This window comes from Ambystoma mexicanum, chromosome 12 (genome assembly GCF_040938575.1).
Source record: "Ambystoma mexicanum isolate Mex_15411 chromosome 12, UKY_AmexF1_1, whole genome shotgun sequence".
Taxonomy (NCBI): domain Eukaryota; kingdom Metazoa; phylum Chordata; class Amphibia; order Caudata; family Ambystomatidae; genus Ambystoma; species Ambystoma mexicanum.
The window spans coordinates 716901792-716926422 of record NC_090936.1 but is presented as its reverse complement, the minus strand read 5'-3'; positions in this window follow the sequence as shown (position 1 = coordinate 716926422).

The window sequence follows — 24631 nt, the reverse complement described above, 5'->3', positions numbered from 1 at the left end:
CACAGTTGCATATTTCCATTCTCTCGAGTATTGCATTATTGTCAAGCCTCTTTGTTAACCAGTATGGCGCAACATTTAGAAAACACCCCAGAGGGAGTATTTTCTTTCGTGTAGCGCAAATAATATTAGAAAGCCATGCTTTCATTTGCAGAGGAGCTTATTTCGCTTTACCGAACAGCAGCTTTAAGCAACGATGATTTCTGCTCAAAGTTAAAATAATCAGTCATATAGTTGTGAAAGGCAGGAACGTACTGGCGCTTTCAGCGTTCAGTCCCAAAGTTTAAAGTCACGAGATGCATGGAGCTTTACAATAGACCATGCACCCAACAACAACAGATGCTACGCGCTGTAAGCTCCTGTTTCATCTAGGCGATACCTGCCGGGCTATCAATTAAATGTCCTTTCTCTTGATCTTTTCTTAACATCGCTGACTTACCATACATCATCCTACAAAGGTAGTCAACAATGAAACTCATTTCTTTCTGTGTGAGTTTAGTGTTCAGAACGAATAGCGAAAATGCTGATGAAGCTTACTGTCATTTATTAGTCTTTAACTGCTTGCTTAACCTCTGTTGTTTGACTTCTCACTGGCAGGCTCGCACCCCGAGAGAATTCAGGAACTTCCTGCTTGTGTACACCTACGGAGCCTGCGTTGCGAAGAGCCAGTGTCCGGATGGTCGCCCACCTAATGGGCGCCCCACAAAATGTATTTAGCATTATTTGTTTCTGACCTTTCCCACACCATTACTTTACCCAATAGAAGGATAGAGACCAAATATGTTTTGGGTGGAAATAATAAGCCACAATGTATTCGTTATTTACAATCGGTTCAGGACTAGAACGAACAGCATACTTTTGCATGACTGCTAACAATGTCCAACTTTAATTCCAAAGCAAAGCCCCAAATGATTTAGCTTTCCATTAGGGTCTCAGTCCACAACCTTTTCTGGGCCTGTTTCAAACGAGGTGGAGAGCAAGCCCTCTGGTCTTTTTAAACCATTCTTGCATAATAATACCATTGCCCCAGGGTACTCCTCTTCACCCACCAAACCACTGGGACAAATCCTGTTTCACTGCTCCTTCGTGATTTCTTTTGAAATTGATGCTTGTCCACTCTTTACCCCTGCCATCTTCCAACGGGGTTGGACATTGCCACTCTCATCTGGCATATCCCATACTTTGTGCCCTTGACTCTCTGCCAGGTTGTCCTCTCGCCCTTAATGTTAACGTTTATAATGTTAAAGGATATTTATACCGCACACTATCACCACCGTGCGGTCCCTTGGCACTCTGGCGTATCTGAAAAAGGGGGTAGGCTGGGTTACATTAGTAGGACAAAGTATAAAGAAAGAGCAAGGGAGCTGCGATGTGCTGTTGGCAGCTTCAGTTCGGTTAACACTGTTTGCTGAGCTTTTTGGTGTGGTATCTGGTCGGTGTCTGTTGTGTGCTCTTGTGTAAGGCTCTATGTGGTTTTTTTGTTGTTGCAGTGTAGTGAAGTGCTTGTGGGTTGCTTTGGTTTTAGAGGTATGGTTGTGTTTATTTAGAGGTTGAGTGGTGTATGAAGAGGGGTGAAGTTTTAGTAGGGTTGGTTATTAGGATTGTTCTCTGAAGATACGCACACTCAATGCGTGTGTCTTTCAAGGCTCAGATGAATTTCTTCCTTAGTGATATTGTTTTTGCATGACACAAGGCTGTCCCTCACCTCTCTGTCCATATGTCACGCTAGTCAGTCTCTACAATTCTATCTTTGTTGTTACAGAGGCCAGCCCTTACATCCTAGTCTGTGCCTGATGCAAACTGGTCCCTGTGGAACTAACTAGTTGTGACCCATACCTCTTCCCATAGCTCTATCTCTGTGTGACCCAGTTCAGTTCAGTTGTTACCATCATGTCCAGATTTGATGCAAGCGAATCACCATACCTATGTCTCAGTTAATTTTTGTTGTGTGTGTCCGGCTAGTCATTTCGAATGTAAGTCCATCTCCAGGAATTCTGCTATGCTTTTGTGTATGTCAGTCTAGTGGATTCCATCTTCTACTAACTAGCTTAGTTGCGGGTATTTTAGTGTAGCGCTAGTGGTCTTGTTTTGGCTGGTGGGTTTGCTTATATGGTGGGGTTGGCTATCTTGTGAGAGTGAGGTAATTGTTGAAAAGTGTGGATACAAAGTTGCGTTGGGTTGGCGGTTTACACATGAAGTCATGTTGTCATGACTGGCAGGGGGATGCTTGGTAGTGGGTTAGGTTGATAGCTGTGCCTGTTGTTTGTGCCAGACTTGTTAGCTATTGGTCTGTCCTGATTGCATTGTCACTCGTGGCCGGTTCAGCTTTGCATTGTCTCTTTAGTTCGTGCAGGTGGTCCCCTTCTCTGTTTGTTCTTGGTGTTATCTGTACCGTCATGGGTTTTTTGTCAATTGGCTCTCTTTGCCTTTTTGGTTTTATTGTTTCAGTTGTTTCTGTCTGGTTACGAGGTCTTGAAGAGCCAGGTTTTGAGCAGTTTTATACATTTTAGGTGGTGTTTTGTGTTTCTTATTTCTTTCAGAAGGATGTTCCAGGTTTTTGCCACCAGGTGGGAGAAAGAGGAGCCCCCAAGTTTTTTCCTTGTGTATGACGTTGGTTCCAGGCAGATTTAGCTGCTTGATCTAAGGAGTCTCGTCGGCTTGTAGATGGTTATTTTCATTTGTAGGAACTCTGCTTCCTGGCCTCTGATTGCTCTATGTGTTATGCATATTGTTTTGAAAGTGATACGTTGTTTGATCAGAGACCAGTGTAGCATTTTTAGCGCTGGTGTGATGTGGTCTCTTCTAGATAGTTTGAGGAGAAGTTTGTCCGCTGCATTTTGGATGCGTTGAAGTTTCTTCAGCAAGCATTCCGGCATTCCAAGGTAGAGGCTTTTGGGGTAGTCGATTCTTGACATGATGAGGGCAACGATTGTCAGTGTTTTGTGGGTGAAGGACAGGAATGGTAGGATTCTTTTTGTTGAGTGATTGTTGCATTTTTGAACAGCATCCTCTCTGGCTTATCTGCTGAGTCCTGGGGAAAGCACCACAGGACTCTCGAATCACCCCAATCCAGAGATCCTTCTGCTGAATGAGCCTTTTGGCACTTACGCCTAAGGCAACAGTAACACAAAACTTCAGAAGTAGTTAACAATAAAAACTCAGTATTTGACAGCTTTATGCTAAATGTACCAGAGAACATTTGGCCACAAGGTAATTAACAGATGATCTGAGTGGTCAGACCTCTAGAGCTTGGAGGATAGCTACGGGTAACATGTTTTTCCTGGAAGCAAGAATGTCACAGGTTTTGCACTTAGGGGCTGGATCCCAGAATGAAGCGTGAGATCAAAAAAAGAGATGGGATTGCAGGCCTGATTTACAAAAATGTTTTGCAGTGAGGAACATTTCTTTGAAACACGCGTTGTAAATTAGGCATTTGTTCTGAATTTTTTCTTTTCTTCATGAGTGAGGTGCAAAGATCCTGCAAGCATGAGACTGTAACCCACCATTAACATTTGAATTAAAAAGCATCATCACAATGTATAAGTCTCATGTGAGAAGAGAAGCATCATATCACTTGACCAGAAATTACCACCACATACAATTAGGTACCAGCTGGATTTATTTTTTACTGCTGCCCTTGCATATTGTGTGACTCTTATTTAATTTGTTGCCTCAGTATTTTATGAGCTCTTATTTAATTTGCTTCCTCAGTATTTTATGAGCTCTTTTTTGAATGTCAGTGTCATTCGCCTCTTTTTAAATCTACCTGCCTCTACTCTCCGCCCTCTAAAACTAATCCAGAACAGGACTGCAAAACTTGTCCTTGGCCTCAAGCCCTGGGATTGTATCTCTCCAGCTCTGCAATCTATCCATTGGCTCCCAGTGGATGCAAGGATTAAATTCAAAACCCTCTGCATTGTCCACAAGGCTTTCTGTGGCCTGGGTCCAAAATACCTTCAGCTATCCCTCCGCAAATACCTCCCCTCTCGAGCTCTTCGCTCCTCTACCTCTAACTGCCTCAGGGTCAGTTGTATTTCGAAGAAACGAGTTGGGGGTAGATCCCTGTCTTCGGCTGGGACCTCCCTCTGGAACAGCCTCCCTGCCACTCTAAAACATGAGGAGAACCATCTCTGGTTCCGGAAGCCCCTCAAGACCTTTCTCTTTTCTTCTGCCTTCGCTCCCCCTTTCTCCTGCTGATCTGTTCTCTCTTGGCACTGTGCACCTGGCCACCCTCTGTCCTCCGGGCCCAGGTACCTGCTCACCCTGCCACCCTTCTGCACTGCCTCTTGGCTACATCTTGCACTGTGGTCTGTATCTGTACCCATACAGCCCCTCCCCCTTTTCATCCTGCACTTATCAAACCTACCCTGTTTGCTGCCTTAATCCTAGCACTTGCAAATTGCTGTCTGCACTACCACTGTCTGTTGCCTTTATTATTTATTTATTTATTTATTATTATTTATCTGTTTCTCCTCTGCTTCGCACTTTCCACATCTTCCCCCTTCCATGCACTTGCACGTTCTCAATGTCACTAGCCCTAGTAAGATCGCTGTTCTGTTCTCGCCTGTTCCTCCCCCCTTGCCTTGTCGCGCTCTAAAACAATTGTATGAGTTTTAGTTTGGGCTATTAGGTAGCGGTACAGTGCCAACTATAAGACACTATTACATTATAGTACAGGTAGGGAGAAATGGCATTTGAGGAAGGATATAAAGCTTGTAGGTGTTCTTTGGTTATTCCCCCCACTGATTACACTTGGTCATGCTAATAATCCATATGGCCATTACCACCTAGTTCCTGCCGATCCCTGCTCAAAACATCTCCTCATGAGAACTCTTTGAGCTTGCTTTAATCGAGTATTACCATCAGACTTTGACCACAAAGGGCCTGCCAGAGTTGTATTCAAAGCTGTCTCCTGACACTTAATGACTTAATTTGAGTAGTAAACCTGCTACTGCTGTAATAAAAATGCCTTAACGAGGTCTGGCTTCTATAAGCCACTGGACACTATGCGTGTTTTTTACTGAATTTCTGTTAAAAACAAGTATTGGCAAAGCCAGCAGATTTGGCTTGTGTATAAGTATTAGGCATTTGCCAGGCACTGCTATTAGATGCCTGTGTACTTGCACCAGTTTTCACCTGCTACTATCAATAGCCTGTGAATACCACTGCAGCAGTATTTGGCAAGTGCCTTTCCCATGCCTACCCAAAGCACAAACTGTTGGCATTGCCAATGCTTGTTTCAGTTTGTCATTTGATATTAGGCATTTTTATACATGCTTTAAATTTGTTGCACTTTTGAGTTTTGAGTTAAATACTTTTTGGATAAATATTTAAATGCAGGCTTATTCGTATAGGATTGTTATTGGGTATCAATGCTTTTGCCGAGTATGACAGATTCAGTCTCCTGTGTCTCTGTCTAGGCTGTTCTGCCTCTGTTCCTTTCTCTTCATCATCCTTCTTGCATTTTGCATAGTTAGAAATATTCACTCTTTGGTGTTGCATTAAACTGACCACAACACATTTGTACACTGGAGAATCTTCGGATAACAAAGTAAATAAGCATGCCAATAGTGTTGGAGTTTGGTGCTGTTCTTTGTCTTGAATTTATAGACACGTGTGCAAGGAGGAGAGTGCAACGTTTCAAAGGAGGACACACTAAGGGGTGCAGCTGTTCAAGAAAATGAGGAGGGGCCTTGGACAAGGGAGGAAGCCACTGAGAGAGGTTGTGATCCATGATCAGCAAAAGTAAATATGAGCAACAAAGGGTGAGAATGAGAGATTATAATTTTTTTTTAATTTTTTTTTAATTGTAACAATTAGTTTATAAATACACTTCAATTACAATAAAGCAATTAAACATTCCAACTTTCGCATAGATCTACATAAATATACAAGAAGGCACTCACAGAAAATTTATGTCGACCACATACACCACTATCCAAATTTTTCAAATTAAGACTGGTCCTCGCTCAGAATGCTTTCCACAAATTCACAAACTGCATATGTGAGCGACACGTTTGTTCCAGATAGTATCCAAAACCACCATTTATCCATGTCCTCATCAACTGTAGCAAAGGAACCAAGATGGCGTGATTGTTGCTGCGTAATTTTATGGCACTCAGTGATCAGATGTTTTACCGATTCCACAGAATTTTCACAGAATCTACAGAGGTTGTTCTCAATGTTGATGGCTCTAATGAGAGATTAAGAAATGCAGCTAGACTGTGAGAGGAAGGATGAGAGAGGTAGAGATGTTGTCTCGGTAGAGCCCTGCTTTGCACTTGATCTCCAAAGACCTGCAAATGTGCTTCAACCCTATTGAGTGGTGGTACCAATCACACTCAACGTTTCCTTGGTGCCCTGCAAATAAGCCTTCTCGGAAGTGTCCCTGGGCTCTCTAGTGGACTTGTTAGCTTTTCTCTTGGCAACCGTGCTGGAGCTTTGTTACATCGAGTTTCAGCTTGAGCTTTGGGAGAAACCTAGTTCACATTGCAGTGCACCGTCATGCCAAATCTTGTCACCCCTACTGCCATGGGCCGCGTGTGATGCTGCAAAATGCATTGGAGGGACAAGGTCTCTGTGTCCTTGTCCTGTACTCTCTTATCATGTTCTGTGTTGTTTTCTGCACAGGAGTCAATGTGGGACTTCAGGCAGTGCAGCTCTTTATCTTTTTGTTTTGTAGTAAACAGAGATCCTTGGGATACCCTTATGGCACTCCTAGGTGGGGTACAACCCTGCACCCCTCGTGTATGTTTTTGGGCACCTGTGTGTGGCCCACAGAGCAGGGTATGGGCTGGTGGCAGCTCAATGCTGAATTATGACAGGTGCTCTGAGTTTCCTCCATTTTGGGATACCCAGGCCGTTCCAAAGGAAGCAGTGGATTCCTGATAGGAGACAAGATGGCCCCTGTGACCTCTTGGTTTCTATTGCTGTTACCTTGTTTTCCCAATGTCCTGGGAAGCCCTGACTCTGCCTTTTCCTCTGACTGGCTGTTGAGTGGAAGAACCATATATGGCATTGTGAGGAAGTATTCCCAGTGACTGTGTGTTGTGGGTGCACCCTTGGGGTGGGACCTGTGTGAATAGAGTGTGTGACCAATATGCACTTCATTTTATGGGTGTCTTGTTGCTGTGTGTGTGACACAAAGCATTAGACAGCTCTGGTTGATACTGAAATGAATGCAGTGTGGTGTGCTGAAAGGTTTGGTGCTTGCCCCAATCCATATTGCTTGTTATGGTTGTCTGGGTGGAAGTGAATGGCATGAATGGACTGTGAGCCTGATTGGCTGCCTGCCTGCATGAGTGCCCTTCTGACTGTTTGGATGACTGAGCTTGAATGAGGGACATATGTGTATATCTGGGGAACTCCCATCCCCTGCACACTTATATATAATGGAACTCATTTCCAATCAAGAATAGTTGCAATATTCTAGTAAATATATTAGTGATTTACAAAACACAGTTTATGAAATTGTCCTAAACATTTATTACATGGCCACGGTAGTGGCCATGTAGTTATGGTTAAGTTGCTGTTTCCATAGGAAGAGCACTTTTTGGGTGGCTTATAACTTCGCTCTCCCTAGACGGATCCTCACCAAACTTTGCAAAAAAAGTATTTGGGTCACTCTGAATTTCTTTGCAAAGTTTGCTGAGGATTCGTCCAGGGGGGGCAAAGTTATAGGGGGGGTCCTAAAACTTTTTTTTTCCCATAGACTGAATGGGAAAAAACTTTGCGCACGGCTACAGCCCGAACCGCTGGACGGATTTACACCAAATTTGCGGCAGGAGCGGCAGCCTGGTCCCAAAAGCGTGCTTTTGTAAATTTGGTGTAAATCTGCCCAGTAGTTTCTTTAAAAATGACCAAAATGTAAGGCAAAAAAATTAGTGATATCTGTGTTCGCTTCGCGGACAGACTTCCCTGTTCGCTCCGCGGACAGCACCCCGATTGGCCCATGGCCTTGCGTCATGTCCGCGGACATGCGACGTGTTCGCTGATTGGTCGGCGATGGGCGTGGAGCGCGTCAGATTTTCTGTGGCACCCGCCATCTTGTATTCGCAGTCGACCGCGTACAGCGCAGTGAAACGTGGATAAAAAATTGTATTTAGTGCCGTGTGTTGGTGTGTAAGAGTGTTTGGGGAGGGTGGGGGAGTATGAGATAGGATCAATGTTTTGTTTTTTTATGTGCTAGATGTTTTTGTTGCGTTCGATTTGTCCGCGGAGAACACGGCTGTTCTGACATTTTGTAAATAAACTAAATGGTGGGGTGTTTAGAGGACGGAGTATGTGTCATTTTTGTTCGCAAGGAAGGTAAAAATGAGCTATGAACACTCGCGATGTACTTAATTGTTCGTAAATACACAAACTGGGGGTGTCCTCAGGACGCTGTCCGTATTGTAATCTGTCTAGTTGAATGTGTTCTAAGAACACTCGCAGTGTCCTGAAATGGTTGCAATTACACAAACTGGGGGAGTTCTGAGAACATTGTTTGTATTGTTCGTTGTCAGGGTGAAAGTGTTTTAAGAGCACTCCTTTTGTCCGCTAATAGTACAATTTCCTAGGGGCGTCAACCGACTTTTTGTCCACTAAAGAAACGATAAATCCGGCTGGTGTGCGCCGACATTATGTGATAATCCTATGACTGGCGCTATTGACCTGGCTGACTTGCTTTTGCGACACTAAATCATATCTCCCGCCCCTAAGCCTGATAATATCAAAGCATTCATATTCCCCGCCTCTCTCTGTGACGTTACAGGGTGCGTAATCAAACGCGCCCAGTCGTCTCCAGTACTACGCGACTTTACACAGAACCGGAAGACAACACACATTATGTCACAACACAGCGTGCCACAATTTGGAATATGAAACTGTGATTTAAAAGCAAACAGCAAGATTGTAAATGTTGTAAAGTACATTTATTTGACATCAAATGTTTAGAGAATATTCAGCAATTTGCATTTGTCTTTGTTGTCGATCCACAAAAGTTCATGTTGAGACACGCGATGTTCCTTTGCGGTACAGAGAGTGTTAGATCAGCTTACAACTCAGTGCGCCACAATTCGGAATATGAAACTGTGGTTTAAAAGTAAACAGCAGGATTGTACATTTGGTAAAGTACATTTATTTCACATGAAATGTTTAGTGAATATTCAGCGATTTGCTATTGTCTCTGCTGTCGATCAGCAAAAGTTTATTTGGAGCCACGCGTTGTTCCTTTGCGGTAGATAGGCTGTTGGTTTATGATAAAAGCAGTAAATGGTCGCTCTGATAATCGGAAGGTTGCTCCAACAACGAGCCATTAGAGCACCCTATTGGTTGGTATGTTGTTTGTAGCCGCTAGTACTGCGTAAGGGCATATTGGTCCTTGGCGATTGTCCCATAAAATGGTGAGGGTCATGAAGTTCCATATTTGGACCTGCACCTGGCAGTTGAAGACCCCATCAGCTGGAGTCTGTAAATCGTGACATAGGCAAAATGGAGCCACATACCTGTTTTAAAAAACATAAATTAGTCTCACCAGCCGATCTTCATTAAAAATCATAATTTTATTTATTAGGGCGTGAAAATATTTGCTATCGAAGATAGTGCAACAGAGTATGTTAATAATAAAATACTAATATTTTCCCATTCATATAGCGCTAAGAACCATGAGGTATCTAAGCGGTGCTTATTATTAACCACGGTGTGTGGTGCTCATTTATCGACCACGGAAGGATGAAAGGCTGAGTTTGGCCTTGCCGGGATTGGAACTTGCATTAGCAAGCTGTGCACGGATGTCAAAGCGAGCGCTGTACTCGCTGTGCCACTTGACAGGCTACAGTAAAGTGACACAGTGAGTAGAGCGCTTGACCGCCTATAGACCCGTTAAAATATTTCTATTAACCCACCCTGTGTCGTCTGCCTTTTTCAGAGCCCTCTAAACGACAGGGGATCAATTCGGCGGTGATAGTGCGCGGTAGAAAACATTATGGCACTTTCAACTAACAAGTTCAACTTGAGCGGTCTTTAATGCTACGCTATTGTAATTATATTTGGTATAAAGTAATCTAAAGGGTTACTTACAGTACAATTGCAATTTCCATTGTCTACGAGTGGTGCAGTCCCAAAATACGAGTCCGCGTGTGCCAACGATCTTTCGCATAGTGATATAATATATAAAAGTGGTTTCGTTTCAGAAATGTCATCTTTATCTTCTCTTAAGTTTTAGCAACACTCCTTCAAGAGAAGTCTTTCATCACAATCTCTGTCTGTCAAGGTCAAAACACAATACAACCTTATAGTCCACTTCGTGAGCCTCTCTGGGGCCCGAGAAAAAAATGGAAGCAGCTGACCTTCACTGTGAACGAGCATAAATTCTTACTTTGCAACATTCTGTGTAAAGCCATCTGTAGAAGTTGTGGAAGCAGCTGACCTTCACTGTGAACGAGCATAAATTCTTACTTTGCAACATTCTGTGTAAAGCCATCTGTAGAAGTTGGTTTTTGCACGCCATGTTTGTATATTGTTTGCGTGATATTAAAAAAAGTTTGTTTAAAGGACGTTATGGTTCTAAGTACAGCCGAAAGACCACTGAAAATCGCAAGTTATGGTAAGCTTTGAAAAATAACTGGCGCCACCACCGTGCACTGCTAAGACTAACACCCAGGACATCAAAGATGACATTGCAAATGTCATTGATGAAATCACTGATGACATCACGTGTGTATGTACTTTTCATGGAATTTGTGTACTAGGGATTTTTATTATAATGTTGCGAAAAAAGTGTCAAGGATATTGCAATAAATATCATACCGTTATTAGTGCTTTGAACAATGCATTGATATAAATAGCATTGTATTATGGGATTCTATCTAGTATACTGAGCTACTAATGGAGAAACATAGCATTGTGTGCAGAGTACAAGATGAAAGTATAATATGTGTAATGTTAATATGTTGAATAATGAAATAATAATTGTCCTGAAATGTTCGAAAAATCACAAAATGGGGTTGTTCTGAGGACGTCATTCGTATTGTGTGATTGCTTAGCTGTATGCAATGAGGGAATGGCACAGAGAGTAAAGTGGACGCCGTCCGCGGACAACGCGGCTGTTCGTGGACAGAGCGTGCTACATCCGGGTTTTTCCAGGAAATGCAACATGGAAAGAAGACTGTACGGATCAGCCAATCAGATGTCGAGGTTGTGGATTTGTGTTGAAAGAGACTGTGTGTGGTGAAGATGGCAGAAGTGGAGAAAGTCAGGATGTTGGTGCTCGGAGATATGTTTGTGCATGGTTTACAGCAGTACGCTGAATGCAGGCACGTTGCAAAGAACTTTGATGTGAAAGGAGTGGAGGTGGTGTGGAGCAGTGTGCCTGATTGCAATGTACAGGGAAGTTTGTGAGGATATGGCCACGATGAACAGTCCGCATGTGGTAGTTTTGCACTATGGTGCTTTCCATTTGGGCAACGTCAGTGCCCCTACTTTGTTGGCTGATTTGGAACGCTTGGTTCAAGCAGTAATGAAGATCCTTCCAAATGCAAAAGTAATTTTTTCTGGATTACTACCTAGGGCAATATGGGACAATAGTTCAGTTTTTTGTCCTCAGCAAAATATTGCTAGGTGTGTCATCAACCGAGGCATGTGTGCCTTCATGCTTAGAGCTGGTATGTTCTTCTGTAACAATGAGAATATTGATGCCAGTAATGCTGTTAATTTTAAAGAAGATGGCATTTCTTTATCTTTTACGGGAAATGCCTTTCTATTTTGGAATGTAAGGGTTGCTTTGGAGAAGGTTATGTGAAGATTTTAGGAGTAAAGTAAGAAAAAAAACCAAGAAAAAAAATACAAAATAACAGGTGTCTGTCAAGCATCTGTAAAAAAACCCAAAAAAAAACAGCTCTTTTCAGAGCCAACTTCAAAGGGGAAATGGGGCACACTATTTAAATTTACATTCACCGCGCTCAGATTTTCGATGTGTCCGCGGACATGGCGGTAGTCCGCGGACATGAAAATCACTACGAGGGGGTTAGTATGTTCTATGTTACATGTATATGAAGTCAGGGATATTATGGTTAAGGTGTGCACTAAAAACCTATGAAATTCAGTGAAAAAACTTTGTTAAAGGGACGTTATGGTTAAGTTGCGCTACTAAAAACCTATGAAATTCAGTGAAAAAACTTTGTTAAAGGGACGTTATGGCTCAAAGTAAAACTGAAAAACCCCTGAAATTCAGCAGTTATGGTAACATAAGCAACGATAACTCGTGCCACCGTGCACTGCTAACACTAACACCCAGGACATCAAAGATGACATCACAAATGTCATTGATGACATCACTGATGACATCACATGGCTGGCTCTCCCTTTTTATCCTTTACTGACATATCGAAGGCACATAGTTTTCTTCAGTAACAGTCAGGAAGTAAAAATTGAAAAGGTACTATATTTGTAGACTTAGGGTCCAGTCACATCATATGAAATATATACATAGCGGAAGATACAGGCTTGAAAGAGAGCAATCCTTTCTGTGCATGAAGATAATCATTATGGTTATCAGCACTTTCTCATAGTTTTATTTTCATTACTCTACCTTCCCTCTATATGCTCATATTTGTATACATTATACTCACTCTCCATAGAGTGAATGGGAAAAAAAATGTGCTTGCGCCTACAGCCCAAACCGCTGGACGGATTTCCACCAAATTTGGACTAGGAGCAGCGGCTTGGTCCCGAAAGCGTGCTTTTGTAAATTTGGTGAAAATCCGTCCAGTAGTTTTTTTTAAAATGACCAAAAAGTAGGTAAAGAAAAATTAGTGATGTCTGTGTTCGGTTTGTGGACACACTTCCCTGTTCGCTCCACGGAAAGTGTCCTGATTGGCCAATCGTCTTGCGTGATGTTCGCGGACATGCAAAGTGTTCACTGATTGGACGGCGTGGAGCGTGGAGCGTGAAGCGTGTCAGATTTTTCGGTAGCGCCCGCCATCTTGGATTCGCGGACGTCCCCGGACAGCGCGGTGAAACTTTGTTCAAAATGTGTATTTTGTAGAGTGTGTTGGTGTGTAGGAGTGTTTGGGGAGGGTGGGAGTGTATGAAATAGGATGAAAGTTGTGTTTTTTATGTGTTAGATGTTTTTTTGTGGTCGATTTGTTTGCGGCCATCACGGGTGTTCTGAAATGTTCTAAATAAACTGACTAGGGGGTGTTCTAAGGAGTCAATATGTGTCCGTTTTGTTCACAAGCAAAGTGAAACTGTTCTAAGAACACTCGCGGTGTCCGGGGAGTGTTCGTAGGAGGTGTCCTGAGGACGCTGTCCGTATTGTTCTCTGTCAAGTTGAATGTGTTCTAAGAACACGCGCGGTGTCCTAAAATGTTCGCAAATAAACAAAATGGGGGTGTTCTGAAGACGTTTTTTGAGAACACTCCCGGTGTCCTGAAATGTTTGTAGGGGGTGTTCTGAGGACGCTGTCCGTATTGTTCGCTGTCAAGTTGAATGTGTTCTGAGAACACCTGCGGTGTCCTGAAATGTTCGCAAATAAACAAAATGGGGGTGTTCTGAAGACGCTTCTAAGAACACTTGCGGTGTCCGGGGAGTGTTCGTAGGGGGTGTCCTGAGGACGCTGTCCCTATTGTTCTCTGTCAAGTTGAATGTGTCCTAAGAACACTTGCGGTGTCATGAAATGTTCGCAAATAAACAAAATGGGGGCGTTCTGAAGACGCTTCTAAGAACACTCGCGGTGTTCTGAAATGTTTGTAGGGGGTGTTCTGAGGACGCTGTCCGTATTGTTCGCTGTCAAGTTGAATGTGTTCTGAGAACACCTGCGGTGTCCTGAAATGTTCGCAAATAAACAAAATGGGGGTGTTCTGAAGACGCTTCTAAGAACACTTGCGGTGTCCGGGGAGTGTTCGTAGGGGGTGTCCTGAGGACGCTGTCCCTATTGTTCTCTGTCAAGTTGAATGTGTCCTAAGAACACTTGCGGTGTCATGAAATGTTCGCAAATAAACAAAATGGGGGTGTTCTGAAGACGCTTCTAAGAACACTCGCGGTGTCCGGGGAGTGTTCGTAGGAGGTGTCCTGAGGACGCTGTCCGTATTGTTCTCTGTCAAGTTGAATGTGTCCTAAGAACACTCGCGGTATACTGAAATGTTTGCAAATAAACAAGATCGTGGTGTTCTGAAGACGCTTCTAAGAACACTCGCGGTGTCCGGGGAGTGTTCGTAGGAGGTGTCCTGAGGACGCTGTCCGTATTGTTCTCTGTCAAGTTGAATGTGTCCTAAGAACACTTGCGGTGTCATGAAATGTTCACAAATAAACAAAATGGGGGCGTTCTGAAGACGCTTCTAAGAACACTCGCGGTGTTCTGAAATGTTTGTAGGGGGTGTTCTGAGGACGCTGTCCGTATTGTTCGCTGTCAAGTTGAATGTGTTCTGAGAACACCTGCGGTGTCCTGAAATGTTCGCAAATAAACAAAATGGGGGTGTTCTGAAGACGCTTCTAAGAACACTTGCGGTGTCCGGGGAGTGTTCGTAGGGGGTGTCCTGAGGACGCTGTCCCTATTGTTCTCTGTCAAGTTGAATGTGTCCTAAGAACACTTGCGGTGTCATGAAATGTTCGCAAATAAACAAAATGGGGGTGTTCTGAAGACGCTTCTAAGAACACTCGCGGTGTCCGGGGAGTGTTCGTAGGAGGTGTCCTGAGGACGCTGTCCGTATTGTTCTCTGTCAAGTTGAATGTGTCCTAAGAACACTCGCGGTATACTGAAATGTTTGCAAATAAACAAGATCGTGGTGTTCTGAAGACGCTTCTAAGAACACTCGCGGTGTCCGGGGAGTGTTCGTAGCGGGTGTCCTGAGGACGCTGTCCGTATTGTTCTTTGTCAAGTTGAATGTGTCCTAAGAACACTCACGGTGTCCTGAGATGTTCGCAAATAAACAAGATGGTGGTGTTCTGAAGACGCTTCTAAGAACACTCCCGGTGTCCGGGGAGTGTTCGTAGGGGGTGTCCTGAGGACGCTGTCCGTATTGTTCTTTGTCAAGTTGAATGTGTCCTAAGAACACTCGCGGTGTCCTGAAATGTTCGCAAATAAACAAGATGGTGGTGTTCTGAAGACGCTTCTAAGAAAACTCCCTGTGTCCTGGAATGTTCGTAGGGGGTGTCCTTAGGACGCTGTCCGTATTGTTCGTTGTTAAGTTGAAAGTGTTCTAAGAACTATCGCGTTGTTCTGAAATGTTCGTAGGGGGTGTCCTGAAAACGGTGTTCGTATTGTTCGCTGGCAAGTTCAAAGTGTTCTAAGAACACTCACATTGTTCGCGGACATTAAAAGTTTCCCATATATCATAGTTGAAATGTTTGACTCTATGGATGTGATATGCTGCGGTGGTTGTTGCCAGGGCATAGAGTCTTGGGTGCATGGCTATTTGGCCATGCACCCAAGACTCTATGCCCTGGCAACAACCACCGCAGCATATCACATTCATATTTGCTTATACCTTTGGGTGAACAACAAATGTATAAGGAACAAAGGTATTAGATACTATGGATGTGATATGCTGCTATGGTTGTCCTTATTATTGTATACTTACTGTTTGGTCTAGTAATGGGAGTCCATGTTTTTCTTCTTCATTTCTGTGATAAAAGAAAATAGCATGTTAGTATTAGTATTTTGTAATGACTTATTACATTGTATAAGCAATATACTTTTATTTTTTTTCGACCCTCATATTTAGTAGAGTACAAATCAGAGTACTGTGCAATTTGCTCAGTTTCTGTATTTGTTGCTAAAATCATTGGGTCTGTGGGAGAAAAAAAATCCATGTTTTAAAAAAAAAAACCTTTTTCTGTTATGCTACAGTTTATTTGTTTGTTTGTTTTCAGTGTTCACTTGTTGTTTCTGGCTAATGCTTTATACTTTGCTTTGTTGTATTTTTTTTGGAGCAGTAACAGATTCTTCATTTGTTTTGATATTATAAAATTTTGGAGCAGTTAGATACCAATTGGCGTATTCTAACTGTCTATTTTTTTAATATATTCTAGTGGTTTTGATTTATCTATTTGGATATTGTTACATTTTGGGACAGTTAGATACCAATTGGCGTATTCTAACTGTGTATTTTATGGCCTAATTTAGTGGTATTCATTTATCTGATTAGTTGTTGTAGAATCTTTGAGCTGTTAGATAGCTTTTGGAGTATTCTAACAGTTTATATATTATTTTAACACAAATTTATAATTTTGGGACAGTTAGATACCAATTGGCGTATTCTAACTGTGTATTTTTTGGTCTAATTTAGTGGTATTCATTTATCTGATTCGTTGTTGTAGAATCTTTGAGCAGTTAGATAGCTTTTGGAGTATTCTAACAGTTTATATTTTTTTAACACAAATTTACTTAAAGGTTTAAATACAGTTTATTTATCAAATTTTGGTTTCAAGAACATCAAATAAGTGTTTGTAAGATTTGCTGGTAATCTCTGCTTTAGAGTAATGGTACTATCATTACATTCAAACCATCCACATTTCTTTTTTATATATGCAGTGTAGTGCCCTGAATTGGTTGTGGCTCCTGCGTGGTAGATTATACCTATTGTTGTGAAGGTTTTCTTACCAAGTGATATTTGACCATGTGTGAATCCAGTCAGCTTGCAGTTGTTTTTGGTACCATCTGCATTGTAACGTAGAAGCATTAGTATTACGTATTTACTATGTGTTTGTATTACTAACGTGGAGCGATTATATGAATTGCAGGTAGAGCATAATCTACCATGGTTTGCATTTTGTACAAGATGCTGATATGGAATGGATTCACAATTTGGTATTGATATATATATGAAGCGTTCATTGGGGATTTCTTCTTGTGTCACATTGTTGCAGAGAGTGCATGTATGTTTCCATATGTATGAAATCTGAAAGATTTCATTTATAGGTATGTTTTTGTTTTCCAGTACTTGTAGTAAGTACATTAGTAAATCTTGTGGATCCTCCTGTGCGTTTATAGTGAATTTCACCATTCCAGCACAGTAGTCCAATTGTCGTCTTATTCCAAAAACACTATATGTGTTGTCAGGATTGTTTGCTGCATTTCTGGGAAGTACTAACATTTGCAAACACAATGGGTCTGTGTAAGTAAATGTTGTCAACAATTGGTGTTAATTGAAATAGAATATTCATTGCTACATTTGCATAGCAACTTACACCAACTATATTTGAGAATTTAAATGGTCCAGGTAGTTCTGTATCTAACTGCTTTTTTTGGAGTTTGTCTTCCTTATTTAAAGAAGTACCTGGTTTACTTTCTCTAATTGATTCTTTTTTGTTTGTGGTACTTGATGAAGTATTCGTTTCTTTTACTCTCTTTGGAGGATTTGCAGTGACGTTCTGTTGCATTTCTGTTTGATTTAGTTTTCTTTTACAACGTTTTAGTTTTTGTGGATCAGAATATGTGTTTAGATGGGGAGTGTTAAGTGAGCGAAGTCTATTATATTCTAAAATGCAAGGAATATAAGTGTTTACTTTACTTGCATCAAAGTTGATTAGAAATAGACCGTCAAGTGTACGTAAGCGTGATAGTGCTACGTAGCTCATGCCTTCTTTAAAGACTGTGTTACCAATATCTATCATTGCTTTGTCTAGGGTAAGACCTTGTGATTTATGAATGGTGACTGCGTATGCAAGAGTTAGAGAAAATTGTTCTCTGTGTACATACATATCTTTGAAGAGAAGGAATCTAGCTGTTGAGCGTCCTATCCGTTTTACTTCTGAAAGTTTGTCAAAGAGTATATTGACAAACTGAATTTTGTTGTCACGTGGGTATGTTTGAAAGCCAACAACTGTACCCAGTGCTCCATTAACTAGTCCTTGGTCCACGTCAAGGTTCCGTTTAAGCATTACTCTGCAATTTAAGGATCATTTTAACATCTTTTCTAAGTCTGCTGTGTTTGAGATTGATTTTTCTAAATTATTTAGTCTTGTTGTGGCTTGGTCACACATGGGTAGTGTCATACCATGTACATCTAGTTTGTCTGTGGCGCTAATTTCCATTATTGGTTGCATTTCTTTACTTAACATTATTTCATTGAATTTGAGACAGCTTGCAAGAGTTGGCATTAAGGCCATACAATTGACATTTTTGTGGGCTAATTGTTCCATAACATATGTAGCACATGCATTATCGCCATAAAGTGCATTAATGTGCCGGGTTTTCAATGTTGCTTCTGCTTCTTTAGAAAGTATACCAACTCTCAAACTTTTTAAAATGTTGGCATAAGTTAGATCTGCAGATTGGCGCATGTTTTCTGTTAATTCTCTGTATTGGAAATGTTGCCAAAGGTTGACATTTCCAATGCTGCCATCAGTTTTATGGCAGAGTTTGTGCCCTAAAGTTTTAAAAATAGGTTCACCTTTTACTGGTGTTAAGTGAAGCAGATCTCCAAAAACAATAATGTGTTTTCCTGCAAAGAGCTCTTCATAGTCTGTTTTGAGTACTTCTTGTAATCTGAGGTGAATCAAAGCTAACATCAGGTTGGAGACCATGCTCACTTCATCTATTAGTAGCATTTTCATTTGTTTCAATACTCTGTGTAATTCCATTGCAGCTTCTGCAGAAAGTTTGTAATAGTCTAATTTGTTCTGGTGTTCTACTGGTAATAGTAGTAATCGGTGTAATGTAACACCACCTATGTTGTAGGCAGCTAAACCTGTGGGGGCAGTGACAACAGCTGACAGTTTGTTGTTTGTCAATTGTTGAAGGAATTTACTAATGATTTTGATTAGGAATGTTTTGCCAGAACCAGCTTCACCACTGACGTACAGTAGTATAGGTTTATAATTATGGCAGGAACATTCTTTATTTTCATGTTTTACACCATGTGCAATTTGTTTTGTTACTTCTTGAAAAATGCTACTTTGCTCATTGTTTAGTTTTGATTGTAGTATAGTTATGTCTTCCTTATCTTCATACTGACACATGGTGTTTTCTACTTCTATCATAGCTAATTGTGCCTCATTTGTTATTAGTGGTTCTCCCAGTGGTTCTTGGCTTCCTGTTACAGAAGGTTGACTACTGTCAGGAGTATCCTTATCTAGTTGGGCTTGGAGTTCTTCTTCATGTTGCTGTTCATTGTGCAACATTGTTTTGTACTGTGTAAAGTTTACATCAGTTATAGTGCTTTCATTTGCTTTGAAAGCATCCTCATATGAGTCACAGTTATCTAGTAATTGTTCTTCTTTTCTCCATGGTTTGAAGAGTTGTAGCAGGGACATGTAATATACTTTTTTATGTTGAGGAGTCTTCAATGACAATTTGATATGATTAATTAAATTTGGTTTAGTGAGTTTAACTAAGCTGCCTTCACAGTCTGTCACTCTATATTTACCTTTTTTTCATAAGGTTTCATATTATTTTTGTATGTGTAGTTTTGGGCTATTTGGTATAGACACATGTTTTCCAAAGTATTACTTCTGTTTGGGTAGTATGTGTTCAATAAATTGTTTTTTAAAATGTCTTGGCTGTTGGGATCATGTTTGGCTATTGTTTCTATATCTTCATATGATTTTAGAACTCTTTTTCTAGATTTAGCTGGACCAAGACTTAGCCATACTATATTTTCAGATTTACCATATAATGAAGTACCAGTTAAACGATCAGCTGCTTCATAAGATCCACATTCTCTATGGGTGAGCATTTTTATGCCCAAGCTGTATAATTTCTGAGATACTGTTTTATCTGATGACAGGTCATTCCAGAGGTCTTGGAGCTCTGTCTTTTCTGCTTTAGTTAAGTATGCTGTGACATATCGTGCAACTGCAGTAGAATCGTTTGCAATGTACTGCACATCTATGTTTGCATTCCATAAGTGGGCAATGATTGCATTATAATCATTGATATATTTTTCTTCTTCTTTTCTTTTTATGTAATATGTATTTGTAGGTGACTTACCTTTAACACTATGTCTAACTGAAGACATGAGGTTGTTTACTTGACCTGTATTTGTAACTGGTTTAGGGAAACCAAATCGGCATTTGGTGTAGTATTTGCCTTTGTTTTTGTATTTGCGACGACAATATTTTCCACATTTGTGTCTTTGAAATTGTAAAATTTGTGCACGAAGATCACTATTTGTGGCTTCTGATGGAATTTCACAAGTGACATATTTTTCAATAAACTGTAAAACAGTGGCATCACTGTCTTGACCAAATTTAGGAGCATCTTTAATCCATAAAAGCATGTGGATATGTGGTTCTCCTCTGGCTTGGTATTCTTTTCTCCAAAAGAAGTGTTGCACTTCTCCAAGGGGGGGGACAGTTTTATTACAAATAAAATGTAGCATAGCAATGAAGCGATGGTTAAAATATCTTGAAACATTAACAGGATCCAAAGAACAAAGTTCTCCAGGTGTTAGAATATCTATGTTTGTTTTGTTTTTATTTGATATGCGTAGGAAATCATGTAAATCTTCCCATGCATATTCTGCACAACTTAATGTAACAAACCAAGTGGGTGGGCCAAGGTTTCTGATCATACAACGTACATCTCCATGACGTCGAAACCAGTACTCTTTAGTACCACGCATATTTGCTAATAGATTTGTAATTTTTGATTGTAAAACCTCATCCTTTTGTTGCACTTTCTCTAATAATTGTGTAGCTGTCATATTTTGAAAGTGTGATCCTGATTTTAATATGTGTGCAACTCTGTAACATAAAGTTGCTAGTTCACTTTCAGAGAGTAGGTGGAATATGTATTCCACATTTTGTCTAAATCTGGGATCTTCAGAATACATCCGTAATGAGCGGTATTCTGAAGCTGATATTTGAATAGGTCTATCATCATACCTTCCTCCTTTGCCAGTAGGAAAGAGTAGAGGAAAAGCACGTGCTTCTATACTTTTTTCCCATATACTGATTGGCGATCCTTTTGTTTGACGCATTTGGTAAGTTTCCAGTACATCTTGTACGGTGTCATTACAGTGCAAAGGATGACTTGTATAATGGTGTAAAGTATTTGATATTGTAGCAGGATCTAATAGCTCAAATTGACCAGCTTCTTGTGTTTCTTGAATTATTTCAGTTGTATCTTTCAAGTTTTCTTCAATATTAATTTCTTTGTAATATTCATTATTCTCTTTACGATATTGGAAGGCTTGTCTAACTTTATATAAATCTACCACCTGTTGCCATATTTTTTTGTCTTTTGTAGGTACTCCATTTACTAATATAATTAAAGATTGCTGTATTGGACGTTGCACTCCTAGAGTATGCACATTTTCTTTTAGATTTAATGGTAAATAAACTACTTTCCACGAATGCCTTTTAACAATTCAGAGGGAGGTAATTTTGCTGTTTTTGGTTGAAGGCGTATTATTGCTTGAAATGGGTGTACTGTTTGAATTATGATGCTCTCATATAAATTAAGTTGTTGTAGAGGTTTTGGTACTGGGTATAATTCCAAATTATTTGTGATAGAACGTGAAGGAGTTTGGTTGTTGTCAAGTTTTGTAGTGCAATAACTGCAAAGTATTAAGGGCTCAGTTATTTCATATTTGTTTTCTGCTAGAAGGTAGAGAGCTAATTCAAACCATTTAGAATCTTCATTGTCTTCTATTTTGTATGATAGGTCCACAGTTTTTGTGTTACTTTTATAAAAAATTCTACGGCAACATACACATACATGGTTTGGTACTTCAGCTGATGTACTTTTAAATTTTAGTATTTCTTTTTTGTATGTGTTTAGCAAAAGGTTGCCATGTGTAGAATTGTTGCTTAATTGGTTTAAAGCTATTTCATTCTGTAAATGGCTTTCACTTCCAAAATATTTTTTCTGGATATAGTGAATTTCTTCAAGTAGGTCTTTTGCTGTACCATGTAGAAGGATGTTATTTAACTTTGCTAGTGCTAAAGCAGGACTTTTATCATAGTACAGTTTATAGACTAGATTTCTTATAGTTGAATGATGTGTTGATATCCTTTTGATATCATGGAAAGTGGTTTTACAAGTAGGTCCTGTAATGCAGGCCAATGAATGTCCTTGTAGTCCTGTGTACTTGCGCACTGGACAGGTATCTATATTTTGCAGTAATTTAATTTTGATTTTGTCTTTGCTTTTTACATATTTATGGAGGAATTGGTGTAACGATTTGAAACATTGTTTGGGAATGTTACACATTGACGTGCATGGCCATTTGTACACTAGACGTTCTGATTCAGTTGAATGGAGGGGTAATTCTAAGTTTTCAGGGCATATTTTTGTAAGGAGTACTTCTTGTTCCATTATGGTATTATTCACTTTTTCATAACCTCGACCACTGCTATTTATGGCAATTGTATTCGTTTGCTTTTGTTTGTACGCTTCTTCATTAAAATATGGTTCTGTGCTCGTAGTGTGATTCCATTCACCTCCGCAGATACTTAAGAAGTTCTTTCTGTTGACATTTCGCTTATTGAGAAGTCTTTTTTGTAATTTAGTTATTAGTTTTGTTAGTGGTTTCATTTTGTTTAACAGTAAAATAAATACATTTCTTTTGAGAAGAATTGCACTGTCCATCAATGCTTCTAAGATTAATTTCCTACGATAGGTTTTAAGCTTTGAACCTGATTTCTCTCCTGTTTTTATAAGATTTTGAAGGACTTTGTGACGGTATATTTTGGCTAAAATACTTTTCTTCGTATGCTTACTTTGCACTATATTAAAATTTGAAGAAGTAGTTTTATATGTACTGATAGCTGATTTTCTGTTAATTGTTTTTTGGTTTGTTTTACATTTTGATAGAGGAAGCGAAGTTGTTGTACTTGAAACTTCTTGTGTTTCACTAAATGATTGTATTAGCTGTTTTGTTTCAACTTTTTTTACAAATTCTGCTAGAGATGGATGCTTATGTTGGACACCTTTATTTTCATTTGCTCTAATTTTGCGTTGCTTTCTACGGAGTTGTCTTTTGGTAGGCATTCTTTAGGGTCTGTTGAAAAAAATAAAGAAGATATGGGTTGGGGTGTTCTGGAATGTATGTGTGCTGTGTGCATGAGTGTTTGAGTAAGATGATAAAGATGTATGTAATGGTGTGTGATTGTGCATTGGGAACTAAAACTAGTAGGGATAGGTATTCTTGAATTTATGTGTTACTAAACTGGGGTTCAGATGACAAAAAAAAGTAAGCTAGTGGTGTGGAAAAGTACAAATAGTAAATCTAATGTATACAATTAAAACAGTTGTTTGTTCTATAATATGAAAATTGTAGTGGTTCAATTGGCTAATTTGTGTGTCCAAAAATAGAAATTTGTGGGCCATTCTGGCTCTAAATCGCTGTTTAAGACATGGAAATTTTTGGAGAAAATGGTACAAAATCTCTATTTTAAGAAAGCAAAATAGCTCGTATTAATGTTATAGTATATTTGATTAATAATATAAATATTATGGTGATATTTTACTTACTTTTTTTTTAAATTAACAGGTAACTTCTTAGTTTTTCTTTCTTCTTCGAATTTGGCTGCTTCTTTTCAGGAAACTGGTCTTCACTGTAATTGTAAAAGCTTCAAATTAGTAACTTTGTTTGTATATAGCACTGTTTTTAATTTAGATATTGATTTTTTTTAATTGAAATACTCAGTGCCTTCTGTAAAACCATTAAACTAATTTATTTACATAAGATACATTGCATCAGTTCAGTACATATGATATGTTCTTAATGAACAAATTGTATTGAATGACTAACTGTAGCAAAAAAAAATATCTTTACTATGTCTTATGAAATTTATAATATATTAGTGAATACCACTATTTCTGTAAGTAAACTGTTCTAGGTAATAGCGACTCAATGTCATGTCTAATTTAAAGTAATTAAGTAAATAAATAAATAAAAACAAAAAATATGAAATTGTATAAGTATTTTTATAAAGGTTTAAACATAGATTGTGTTTGCATGCAATTTTGTTCAAATATATGTAGTCTATATATTTCATTTAAAAAATGTTAGTTTAACATGATTTGAGTGTGTGTGTATAAAGAAAGTAAAACGTATAAAGGTTTACAAGTGATAGTTGATTTTAGGAAATTGAAAAAAGTACAGTAAATTCATTTTACAGATTTTACAAGGTAAAAGTCTGTTTGAAAATGTGTTCATCTACCATAGCTCTCAACTCACACGCTTTTGGCGGGTGTCACACGCCTTGTAAAGGGCAGACTCACCCGCCAAGCCTCCTGCACGCCCATTCATTCCAATGGGCGTCTCACCCGCCAAAAACAAAATCGGGTGATTTCACCCGCCTGTAAAAAAAAAATGGTTGAGAGCTATGTCATCTACTATACAGAAAATATGCATACCTGAAGTTTGTGTTCATGCATATGGATATGCATGGAGCTGCAAGTAGAAATCTTGAAGACTTGTACAGTATTTCTGGTAGATGCTGCTTGCCAATGATATGACACTTGTACTCAGAGAGATTCAGAGTACATTTGCAGTGCTGATCTATGATGATGCAGTTAGATGTAGAGGTTTTGAATGTGATTGGTGCATGGTCATGTGATTTTTGAGGTACATCCAATGAGGGAATGGCAGAGAGAGTGTAGTGGAAATGGTAGAAGGGCTGTTCATGTTACGATATGTCCGCGGACATGGCGGTAGTTTGTGGACATCGGGAGTTACATCCGGGGATTTTTGGGTTCAGAAGT